At 39.6% G+C, this 12,813-nt stretch overlaps 1 long non-coding RNA gene across 1 annotated transcript; it reads right to left on the bottom strand.

The window, feature by feature from the left end:
• Positions 1–10,629: 10,629 nt before the first annotated feature.
• Positions 10,630–11,978, bottom strand: LOC115923626. The gene is made up of 2 exons (XR_004064016.1): positions 11,017–11,978; positions 10,630–10,785 (listed from the first exon to the last, which is right to left on the bottom strand). It is a non-coding gene; the product is annotated as an uncharacterized LOC115923626 (long non-coding RNA).
• Positions 11,979–12,813: the final 835 nt, after the last annotated feature.

Genomic DNA, 12,813 nt, shown 5'->3' on the forward strand with positions numbered 1-12,813 from the left:
GTATACTCTCATATGGCAGCATCCAACTGTCTCCAAAGAGAGTGGACTGCATTCTGTCTTGGACATCAGAACACCAAAATATAATTTTACGTATTAAAAGAAAAGTTGTAAGAAGGCAATTAAAAATAAGTTAGATAATCAATTTCGTTATTCAAATTTGAAATCGTAGTAATGTTCTGGAAATTTTCGTAAATAGATCTGCATTGGATTTTACAAATCTTTCCCACGCTGTTCCCTGCTTTGCCAAACAAAGCTTGCCGATTCTTCTTCACAAAATCCGCCAGGCAACGCACATCACGCCCAGTCATATGTTTCCTACAATGAAAAAACAAAAGTTCTGTTAAACCAAGTTTGACGGTACTATCAAACCCTTTTGATCACAAGATTGTTGTTTGGTTTTGTTACTCAGTATAAAACCTTGATCTAGATCTAGACTTTGCAATTAATATAATCTCAACATTTCTATTCTAGTTGAGTTGTAAAGATGATGTGCAAGTGCAGTCCCGAGAGGGGTTGCCATATATATGCAGCCTGCTGCAGTATCTGTTGTGACAGAAGTAGAACTTTCTTCTCAGTGCCAGCTTCCACTGCTACTCGTCTGGAATCTTTGGGCAGAAAGCGAGTTGTTGGAATATGGCACACCGTTTTATCTCCTCTTCCCCTTCCATCTTTGTCACTTCTTCCTCAATTGATTCCTTGGACTTGGACCACGCCCCTCCCTGCTTCATCACCCCATCTACTAAATATAGCTTGTCTGAAACTTGCTTCTGGTCTTTCTCCGCTTTCTTCTTCTGTTTTACCTGCAACTGACTCCATTTTTCTCTCTTTAGCTTTTCCGTTCAAGCTTTGAATTTTTCCAGAAGTTTGGGTGCTCTTGCTTGTGCCTCTGCCAACAATGCCCTCTTGTGTCTTCATCCAGATTGTGGACCCACTGTGATGTTTTATTATTAGCCCACATTATTATTGCTTCCAGGCTTGCTATCCTAGCAGATGGTTTTTGGCGAACTAGCATGTCGACACTACTACATGTAAAAGTCTTCTTCTTATTCACTTCTTCTCTTTCTTTTTTCTTTCTCTCGATATTCTTCTTTTCTTCATTCTCCTACATCTTTGTTTCCAGATGTGCGATGTATTTCTCTGTTGCGATGGCATGTGGCATGACTTCTCTCTGCTTATTTGGAGGGAGGGTGATAGAAGGGAAGCGAAGATGCATGAAATGAAAGATTGAAATCAGTGTTAAACACCTTTCTGTACATTTTCTCTGATGCTGGGTTCTGTACTTCTGATTGGTACATGTGATATATTTTTCTGATGCTTAGTTCTGAGGGCAAATATTCTCGTTTTGATGAAGCCCTGCAGTAGTGCGACTTCATCACCTTGAATTGTAATTGTGGCTTTATTTGCCATCAAGGATATCTGTGGAAGATTTTTTTGGAGGGGGACACAAGTTTGCCTTGCCTGTCAGTGGCACAGAAATGAATTGCCCTCTTTTTTTGTTGATAGTGTACAAGACTGTTCTTTGAGTTATTCCAAGTGTATGTGAACGTCTTAGTCTTGCAACATCTCCCGAACCTTTACACCCCTGACATAAACGTCGCTTATCCCCTGTCCTGATCTCATGACGACGTAGGGCGTTATTGTTGTTGTCATCGTCATCCTGCTCTGCCAGGAACTGCTTGGTAAGCTGCTTGCGGAATCTCAGCATGGTGAATGGTACGTGGTCACCCTTGCGGTTCAATCTACGATGTGTTTCTGACTCGTTCATAAGAATGTAGGCATTCGACACAGAAACATCAAAGAGAAACCAGAAGATGTAGACCCACCATCTCCTGCTCTTGCGCGAAGTAGGGTTTCCATCCTCATCTGGTTGGCACGATCTACGCCATTTATGTACTTGTTGTACTAAAGGAGGGCACTGGGACAAGGGACCTCTTTGCTACTTCCTCTCTACGACTGTCTGTATCGCAGGATCGTCAGTGGTCGAGAGGAGATTTACCACACCCTTATCTTTCCAGGAGTAGGCAGAAAAGTTCCCACTTTGAGCCATGTTATAGTCGCCTTGCTCTACCAAACAAGTCCTGGAGAAATGGTTGCGTAGTAAACCTTTACGGTTGATACGAACCGTCCCTTGAGTGAAGATGGTCATACTTCTCAGCCTCTCACACAGTTCAACAGAACTGAAAAAATTGTCCTTGTTGATAACGTGATGCATCCCTCTCAGCCTCTCACACAAGTCGAGCGCAACACGCATAGACAAACCCTTCTCCTGTACATCTCTAACCACTCTCCCAGTATAAACCTGAAAGCCGTTGCAATAACCATTCTCAGGATCTGCTCTCATCCGCACTTTCACTCCATACTTGGTTAGCTTCTTTGGCATGTATTGGCGAAATCCAAGGCGACCACGGAAGCCTGTCATGGCCTCATCTACTGAACTGTTTTGGTGTGGGTGGTACTGTAGCACAAGCAATTCGCTAGAACTACATCAAGAACTGGACTCATAAAAAATAGCTTGTCAGAGTTTGGATCTTCTCTAGGAAGTCTTTTCTCGCGGATGTTTGCATGTAATTTAATGCAGATCTCTTCAAAATCGGACTCGTGTCATAACTTTTGCGACCCAAATGTTACCAATTATTTTATCGGTACTCCAATACATTCGCAAAGAAGGTAGGACAACCCCACTCATGTAAATGCGAATTCCCAAATACTTTCGCATTTCTGATACTGACACCGGTTTCAATCGAGGGAGATTTGGATTGGTAACCCTATTTTGCTGGGCGTACCGATTGGTTTCCTGATCCAAGAGCTGAATGAGCACCAAAGGAAACCTCACCAAAGGAAACACTCGCCATGCCAACATCATCATCACCTGCACCTCCTAATACATCCATAACATCAACACCAGCATCAATATACCCATCATCACAAGTACCAATCTCTAATTCATCAACACCAAATCCATTAAAATCACTCACTTCATCATCACTGAGACCAATACATCCAGACATCCACCACCAGCATCCACATGATTGGCCATATTTCAACAGTATCAAACAAAATGTATTTCAACAAGTCGCTACATTTAAACATTTAAACATGTACCTTTATATGTAATGAGCATTGTGGGCCCTAACCTTCAAAAAGAACTAGAATCTATTATGGATTTTATTTATTTATGTTTTTGAAAAATTGTGTTAATCTTTTCTTGCCTTTAAGCTCTTTGATCGTGTTTAACAGTTATTACATTTGAATTCAATCTTTGCAATCTCACCATTTGTAAGATTCGCAAGATCTGTACAAACTACATGGTACCACCCGTGACGAGACGTCACACTCCACCCAGTCGTCGTCTTTGTCTTTGTTGAACTCTCCTCCACAATCTCCGCAGGTATAAACCTCCTCCATCGCCTCCTCTTGATAACGTGATGCATCCCTCTCAGCCTTTCACACAAGTCAAGCACAACATGCTTAGACAAACCCTTCTCCTGTACATTTCTTACCTCTCTCCCAGTATAAACCTGAAAGTCGTTGCAATAACCATACTCAGGAGCTGCCCTCATCCACACTTTGGTTGGCTTCTTTGGCATGTATTGACGAAATCCAAGGCGACCACGGAAGCCTGTCACGGCTTCATTTACTGAACTGTTTTGGTGTGGGTGGTACTAGCACAAGCAATTTGCTAAAACAACATCAAGAACAGTTTTTATCAAAAATAGCTTGTCAAAGTTTGGATCTTCTCTAGGAAGTCTTTCCTGGCGGTTGTTTGCATGTAAATTAACGCAAATCTCTTCATACCAAACTCGTATTGTAACTTTCGCGTCCCCAAATTTACCAAATATTCTATCGGTACGCCAATCCATTCGCAAAGAAGGGAGGACAACCACCCTCATGTAAATGCGAATTCCCAAATACTCTTGTATTTCTGATACTGACACCGGTTTCCATCGAGGGAGATTTGGATTGGTAACTCGATTTTGCTGGGTGTACCGATTGGTTTCCCTAACCAGAAGCTGGATGAGCTCCAAAGGAAAAAGTAATTTTTAAAAAGCACGCATTAATATTGGTAAAATTTGAATTTTGAAAGAGTTGAGCTTTGCTGAATACTTTGATCAAGGCTGTTCCACAATTTAATATTTTTTACACGGAATGAGTTTGAGGCCATGGAAGTGAAAACCTCAGGTTGATGAAATTATTTACATTGACGCGTGTTGTAATTATGTACAGACGAATTAAGGGTAAACATATCTTCAAATTTTTTTGGGTAAAAATCTAAAGGCTTTTGACAGATCCATAAATAATCCAATATAGTACTTGCCTTCGTCAATTTTTTGTGATATAAAACTTGCGATATTAAATACACCCATAAAAGTTTTTAAAAATTCATGGAAATCAAATTTTTCAGGTATGAGGATGTCATTTAATTGAATACAATACTTTTATGAATTCATAGAAGAAACAATTTTTAGAATTTCATATACAGATGTAGGTTTTAGGAATGAAGAAGAGTGGCTCTTATCAACTGGCATGAAGTCATGAAATATATGAGAAGAGGTAGGTATATCCTGAGAATTTTTTCCAGCAATATTGATAAAATAATGGTTAAAGTAATCTGAGATAACATGAGGACATATGAACATTTTCATGATACATTTACGACTCTCTTTACCAAAACTCATCTATCCATTGAACAATGAATGAACGCAGGACCTCTTAGTTCTTCACCTTCAGCCTTCTTCTTTTGCTCATCTCTCGTCTCTCCTTGGGTGCCAACTCGATGTCCTCCTCTTGTATCATCTGCTCTATGGCCTCTCGAATGCCTATCTCCTCTGTGTCTTCTACTGAGATCCCACTTTTTTATTATTCAAGTAAACAGGTCTGATGATGTTTCCATTCCCTGTGAAGCCGCCGGCCCAAGCAGTCACCTTAGATCTGCTATTACTACGTTCATAGTGAAACTCAGGAGGAGGGTGTCCCTGCTCTCGATATGCCCTCAGGTTGTGGGTAATCACTTGGGCATTCAAGGCCAAGCCAGACTCATCTCCAATGAGGAAGTTATCCAGGAAGCAGAAAGGTCTTTGAAGCAGCCACTGACAAAACCTTAAGCATCCAATCTGCGGTCAGCTAACTGCGCCAGCTCCACCAATGGTAAACTATCACTGGTGGATGCCAAAATCAACTGAACATTAGACGGTAAATGTTGTAAGAACAATTTGCTTCTTAATTCCGCCCTCGATCTTTTTGTCACCAAACGATTGATTCATGCGACGGAGCAGCTGAGATGGCTTCCTGTCGCCAAGCTCCTCTTTGGTAAGGAGCAGTACCGTCTTTGCTAAGAAGCGGTTGTTCCCTCACTCAAACGAGTCTAAATTTCAGCATATTGCCCGGTTGTGGGAGAATCAATTAGAATGTCACGTACTCCTTGCTCTACCTCGGGTGGTAATGCAAAAATTACATGCAATTTATTTGCTTAGACGATATACCACAAGTTGCAAATTGCGCCTCTGCCTGCGCAATTCAAATTTCAGGGTCGTCTCGCCAAAATGGAGGTAATTTTAATTGCTACAGCATCGATTGCAGGGCCAGCGTACTCACTGAGCGCGACACCACACTATACTTGTCAGACTAGCTTTGAAATAAAACAAGTGGGGCTGGTCACCAGTTTGTTATTTCGTGTTGGAGGCCATATTGGCTCTTGGTTGGTGTCGGTGAAGGTAAGTATAATACCAACCCTGGGAAACAAATGGGGTAAAACATCTGAGATTGACCTTTATAAGAACCACAGATGAAAGCGTAATAACAAATAAATGAAATTTGAAAGTTAAATGGTACATTTATATATCTTACATCAGCGTTTGCTCATTCGCATAGTTATTCAAAGCAACACAGATTCTAAGACGGTTAGATCATCTACTGACTCAACGGCAGTAAGGCTAATACCTGTTTCCAGAGTCAACAGAATCATTGGTAATGTTTCATCTGAGTCCTCATCTGCCTGAGATTTCTTCATCAGTGTCATTGGATGTCTTTTGACTCTTTTCCTTCTTCTTTGAGCTAATATATACATGTAGTCACAAAATATTTCCTTCCGTCTTTTTTTTAGATCTTCTACATTACCCTAGGAAAATAGCTTTCCTCATCAAAAATATTCCTCATGAAAATAGAAATCATCCACATGACCTACATGAATGACATATTATCTGGAAAGAAATGTCTCCTCCCCTCCATGATGATATCGCTACATGTTGCATTTTCCCCCAATATTAAACATGCCTTGGCATTGACCCCTTGCTTTTCACATGACGAAACTCAACACTCTTCACAAATTCTCCTTTCAAGTTCAACTTGAGCAGTTCACTGAAGTCTGATGCACTTCCTTTTGCAGCATTGTGCCTATACACTTGGCTGGTGTCCCTTGGAACTGAACTGAATGACTGAATGTTAACACCTCCTTCCTTGCCATAGAAATTGTTCATCACCTTCCGAGCTGAGGACCGTTTGGAGGTTTTCAGATCCTTGATGAGTTGTTTCTTGGATCTGATGTATGGTCTATCCGCATTCTTCTGGTTGCCATGAGGAGTGAAGACAAGCTCAGTTTTTTCCCCTCTCCATTCATAGCGAATCATGCAGATTGCGTGTACATCTTCTTCTTTGTGCAGTTCATAGATTGTTCTCTGAAAGTTTGGAGTGTCTTTGTGCTTGTAGTACTTTCGAACTAAGGTGTACACTTCATTTTTATCCAGTACTACAGTGCACTTTGATCGTCTACTTTTCAGGTACTTTCCTGTCTCATCACAGGTGAGATCTTCTGAGTATCAAAGTTTTGAAGAATCAATGAGAAAAGCCAATTCCTCATCTCAACCTGAAGGCACAGAGTCATTCACCTTTGATCTTGGGAACAGCAACACTTTTGCGACACGTTTACTATCCTTGAAGAAAGTATTCTGTTCATCAAAGATATGCCACTTCTGTTTGAACAGAATCTTTCCAATCTGTCCATCACTTGAACTGGCATTTCTACTCTGTTGGACAGGTAGGTATGGCCTCATCTAAATTTCTGAAAGGAGAAAATGTATAAAAATAAATAGCAAAATTTTTGGCAAAACAATTAAAATTTGTCTATGTAAAGTTCAATTACTCAGACCATTCTGCAAGCTTTTAACATGACGATCCGGCAAACCCTGTCTTTGTGACAAAGAATCCTGGATGGTCTATCCTAAATGCTCTCTCCGCCAGATACCATTCCGCTTTGAGGCATTTAAAAAATGACACGTCGCACGGCTGTAAGATGTGTGTTGCGTGGGGTGGGAATCTGTATAAAACGATGTTATGGTCGCTGCAGAATTGGTGGACTTCTGGTGACTGATGGGAAGAGTGCCCATCTACCAAAAGCAGGACTGGGAGTGGAATGTTATTGCTTACGATATACGGGTAAAACATGTTGGCGACAAAAGAAAAAAATGACTTGGAATCAATCCAGCCGTTCTCTGTAGCCGAAAACATCGCATCATTTGGGGCACCGTCCATATATCGACCACAAAGCTCCGTCCGCTTTGCCTGAACGATGATGAGGGGTGGCATGACATCCCCCGCTGCATTGAGGGACACCAGGACGGACACTTGCGTCTTGTCAGTGTTGCGCAGCTCGTGGACTAGATTGCTGCCCTTTTCTGAAGTCTCATGCATTACTTTTTTCAGCATTGTGTCTATACACTTTTCTGGTGTCCCTTGGAACTGAACTGAATGACTGCATGTCAACACCTCCTTCCTTGCCATAGAAATCATTCATTTCTTTCTGAGCTGAGGAGGTTTTATGGATCCTCAATAAGTTCTTTCTTTGAATCAATGAATTGTCTATCCGCATTCTTCTGGTTGCCATGAGGAGTGAAGACAAGCTCAGTTTTTTCGCCTCTCCATTCATAGCGAATCATGCACATTTGGAGTACATTTTATTTGTTGTGTAGCTCATACAATGTTCTTTGGAAGTTTGGTGCATCTTCATGATTGTAGTACAGTATATTCGGACTAATGTGTAAGCTTAGCTATCTGCAGTGTTTACCTCAGATCCGACATTGTCATTCTTATCTAGTATAATAGTGTTTTTTGAGCAGCTACTTTTTAAGTATTTTCCAGTCTACAAGTCAGATCTTCTAAGTAGCGAAGTTTTGATGCATCAATCAGAAATACTATTTGATCATCACAACCTAAAGGCACAGAGTTGTTCCCCTTTGTTCTTGGGAAGTCATAGGCATCCATAGTCAAATAATAGATGAGAAACATAATGCTAACTGAAAATAGATGCTACATAAATTGAAAATTCACCCAAAATGTAGGAATATAGTCTTATCCAGAGCCATCTATATACAGAGTTTCGGCCAACCTGGTTCGACTAGGACACAATATGGCTACTACTGCTTTATTGGGCAAGCACAAAACAAAAGAATATGCGCCATGTGGTGACCCCAGTGAAACCAAGTTGGCCAAACTCTGTGTATAGATGGTTCTGATCTTATCTAGATATTGGAGATTATCCTTACCTGGTGGCTTTCTGCGTTTCTGAGGTGCAGACAGATCGTTGCTTGGGAACCACATGCCCATATGTCATAATAATAATAAATATGTAATAATAATAGTATGACTATCTTCTTCTTTGTGCAGTTCATAGATTGTTCTCTGAAAGTTTGGAGTGTCTTTGTGCTTGTAGTACTTTCGAACTAAAGTGTACGCTTCATTTTCATCCAGTACTACAGTGCACTTTGATCGTCTACTTTTCAGGTACTTTCCTGTCTCATCACAGGTGAGATCTTCCGAGTATCAAAGTTTTGAAGAATCAATGAGAAAAGCCAATTCCTCATCGCAACCTGAAGGCACAGAGTCATTCACCTCTGATCTTGGGAAGAGCAACACTTTTGCGACACGTTTACTATCCTTGAAGAAAGTATTCTGTTTATCAAAGATATGCCACTTCTGTTTGAACAGAATCTTTCCAATCTGTCCATCACTTGAACTGGCATTTCTACTCTGTTGGACAGGTAGGTATGGCCTCATCTAAATTTCTGAAAGGAGAAAATGTATAAAGGTAAATAGCAAAATTTTTGGCAAAACAATTAAAATTTGTCTATGTAAAGTTCAATTACTCAGACCATTCTGCAAGCTTTTATCATGACGATCCGGCAAACCCTGTCTTTGTGACAAAGAATCCTGGATGGTCTATCCTAAATGCTCTCTCCGCCAGATACCATTCCGCTTTGAGGCATTTAAAAAATGACACGTCGCACGGCTGTAGGATGTGTGTTGCGTGGGGTGGGAATCTGTATAAAACGATGTTATGGTCGCTGCAGAATTGGTGGACTTCTGGTGACTGATGGGAAGAGATGAGAAACATAATGCTAACTGAAAATAAATGCTACATAAATTGAAAATTCACCCAAAATGGAGGAATATGGTGATATCCAGAGCCATCTATACACAACGTATGGCCAACCTGGTTCGACTAGGACATAATATGGCGACTACTGCTTTATTGGGCAATCACAAAACAAAAGAATATGCAGCATGTTGTGACCCAGTGAAACCAAGTTGGCCAAACTCTGTGTATAGATGGCTCTGGTCTTATCTAGATATTGGAGATAATTATCCTTACCTGGTGGCTTTCTGCGTTTCTGAGGTGCGGACAAATAGTTGCTTGGGAACCACATACCATACAGGCCTTAAATTAATCGACAGCCATCGACGGCCAGGCCGTCGATGCCCCTTTGACTGGCCGTAGTGCCCTCTCTTATGTGCAACATCACGTTCCCGAACACGTCGCTTCTTCTGTGCTGACATCCGCAACCGGTATCGTCTCTTTTGTTCTCTCCACAGTTCTCTCCTCCTTCCTCTTTTCTGGTCACTCAAGCGGGTCCGAGGAGTGGTAAGTGAAGGTGCAGGTGTGCTGGACATGTTTCTATCATGTTTACTTTCCCTCAGTTTTTTTATTCTTAATATTGATTTTTCATTCAATTGTTTCCGCTTTTCAGCAGTCAGATTCTTCCGATATTGTCGTTGGCGTGCAGCTTCCTTGGCACAAAAAGCTGCATATGCAGAGGGATCTTCCTTTAATTTTGCTCGTTTCTTCCTCATCCTCTCTGCAGCGTTAGATTTTGATGTATCAGCTGTTGGTGATGGGGGTCGAGTTGGCGAACGAAGCTTTACAGTTAATGTCATGTTTGCTTGCACAAGTATTGGTACACTGTGATATGAAGTCTTCTACCTTTCTCTGGCAGCTGAAATGAAGAACAATACATGTGGATTGGCAGATTAAATATCTATTGCAAATAAAAGTGTCTCATTTCAAAAAGGTGATGTTTCAACCCTTAAAATTGCTACTTGTGAAACATTATTTACTCCAATTTCCCCAAGAAATATTGACTTGATACTGTTACAATTAATTATTATTCCAAATGATTTTTTTCTGTAGACTTCACTCAGCTGGAGAAAAATGAAATCATATATTCTGGGGCTGATTAATGTTTCAAAGTGAATTAATTCATGTAATTATTCTAATTGAGATAAAACTTAATTGTGTACAACAAAACACTCTTGTATGCTGTAAATTATTTAACAGTAATATCCTTCTTCAACCATAACAACAATGCGACCTTTTGAAGAAAACACAATTTATTGAAGATAACCAACATTAAGTAATCAAGCAAGCTGTTGGTAAGTATAAATTTGTTTTTTTTTGTTCTTGATTTAGGCAACTGCAGTTGCTTTTTTTGCGTGAGCTAAATTGGGTTGCGGTTGCACCTATTGAAAATGCGAGATCGGCGAGAGTTACCAGTGTTGCATACATGAAAAGCTACATATGGGACTGTAATGTAATAATATCACTACACGTTAAAATTTAGCACTAGCAGACCACTAGCTAGACAAGAAGAGGAAAATATAATCGTACACCACTAAAGTTACACATGACTCATTTTCGGAAACATGATCTTTTACTGTATTTCAAAAAGATTTTGAATAACAAATACGTACCATTCCACGATTTTCAAAGCCTAGATCTAATCTAATGTTGAGTTGATACTCCAATGATTACGATCGGATGTCGTCTGCTGCTCACGAAACCCCGCGAAAAAACGTACGTAAATAAGACCGAATAGCATTTCTGTCCATCGTGCGTACGTGTCGTTCTAACTACCAGCAACCGTGAACGTACGCACAAACTGGACAGAAGTTATATAGAGCTACACGGCCCCGCGATTGTAGAAGTCAGCGCATGGATTGCAAGTACAATCAAACGTTGCAGTGCCTTGGTTCACTTGACTGATACGTGGATTATCCATGCGTCATATTCGCGGACGCCACGGTCCGTTTTTTTAGTTGTTACGTACGTTCGTGAGTTGGACCGAATATTGCACTCCAAATTTTGAATAGATTTTATCTCTATTTGCGTTTATTTTGACGATTTTTTTCTTGGTCTACATTTCAACCTTCATCAAAAGAGTTGCAAAGCACATAAAACTGTTGGGTGACACAACTAATAATTGTGGGAAAATTCACTCTGAACGTACGTAACACAGGTGGACAGAATCTCTCATTCAGCCAATGTAATTTTCAACTCTCTCACTCTCTCTCTTTAAAGCTCAATCGCCGTAACTATGATCAATGCCGTAATCCACCCGCATCAAAATCTCTTTTCAAAACATGAAACATCAATTTCTTTTTAGAATTTTTATTTGCATCACCCTCAAAATCACACCACTCAACATTTACTGATTGTACTTTGGAATTTTTAATAATAATCATTAAAGAAAAGAGGACAACACAACCAAATGACATTATTAGTGCATGGAATTGTCTTTTTTATTTCTTTATACCATCAACAATGAAAATAAAAACACAGAAAGCCACAGGATATTTATTTAATTTTTCTGTAAGCGCTTTATTCTTTCACACACAGAAGTACCCTATTACCGTGGAAATGCCCATATGCATAACAAAAGGGAGGCTTGATTTTTAATCTATTTATTACTTGATTGAGATATTTTGGATGTGTGTTGCAACTTAATAAATTTTAACATACACATATTGTTCTATACACATTTTTAAAATTACAGTCCACTTCAATTATTAGGAGGATTTCAGGACCAAGCCAATTTATAAACAAAATTTTGTTTTTCTGAACACATAGACACATGTGCGCAGTTTGAATTCGGAATTGGGAAAACTGCCTCGTTTTAATGAGATCTTGTTGTATCAGCGCTCGTTATAATTGAAGTAGACTGTATATACTTCTCTTGAGAACCTATCATGATCGTATGAATAAAATATAAAGTGAAAATCCATTTTAAGTTAGTTATGAAACACATTTTATTATAAAAAATATAATTGCTCAGAAAAATTTTATCCTCGAACATGTAATGTAGATAATTAATACATATATAAAGAGATCTGATGTAAGGAAATACCTGATATAAAAGCTATTTTCTCTGGTCAAAATGAAATCAATTTGCTTTGTTTTGTATTGACTACTGATATAACAAGATACCTGGTACATGTAAAACAAGCAAACTTTGTCCAGTTCCAAGGACCTCATTTTGGGATTTTCCACTGAAGGCTTATATTAATTTAGTGAATACGCAGATCTTGTATGAATCATGCATTATAATAAAATTAGAATCATATTAATTTTATGAATACATATATTATTTTATGTTTACCTTGCCCTTTGTGTGAAAAGTTGCTGTGCCATCGTTAGATTCTTTTAACTTCTCTTTAAAAATGGCCGTACCCAACAAGTCTTTTTCGATGCGGGAGAGATTTGTTGGTGTG

The sequence above is a fragment of the Strongylocentrotus purpuratus genome, unplaced genomic scaffold (assembly GCF_000002235.5).
Source record: "Strongylocentrotus purpuratus isolate Spur 01 unplaced genomic scaffold, Spur_5.0 spur5_scaffold_14, whole genome shotgun sequence".
Taxonomy (NCBI): Eukaryota; Metazoa; Echinodermata; class Echinoidea; order Camarodonta; family Strongylocentrotidae; genus Strongylocentrotus; species Strongylocentrotus purpuratus.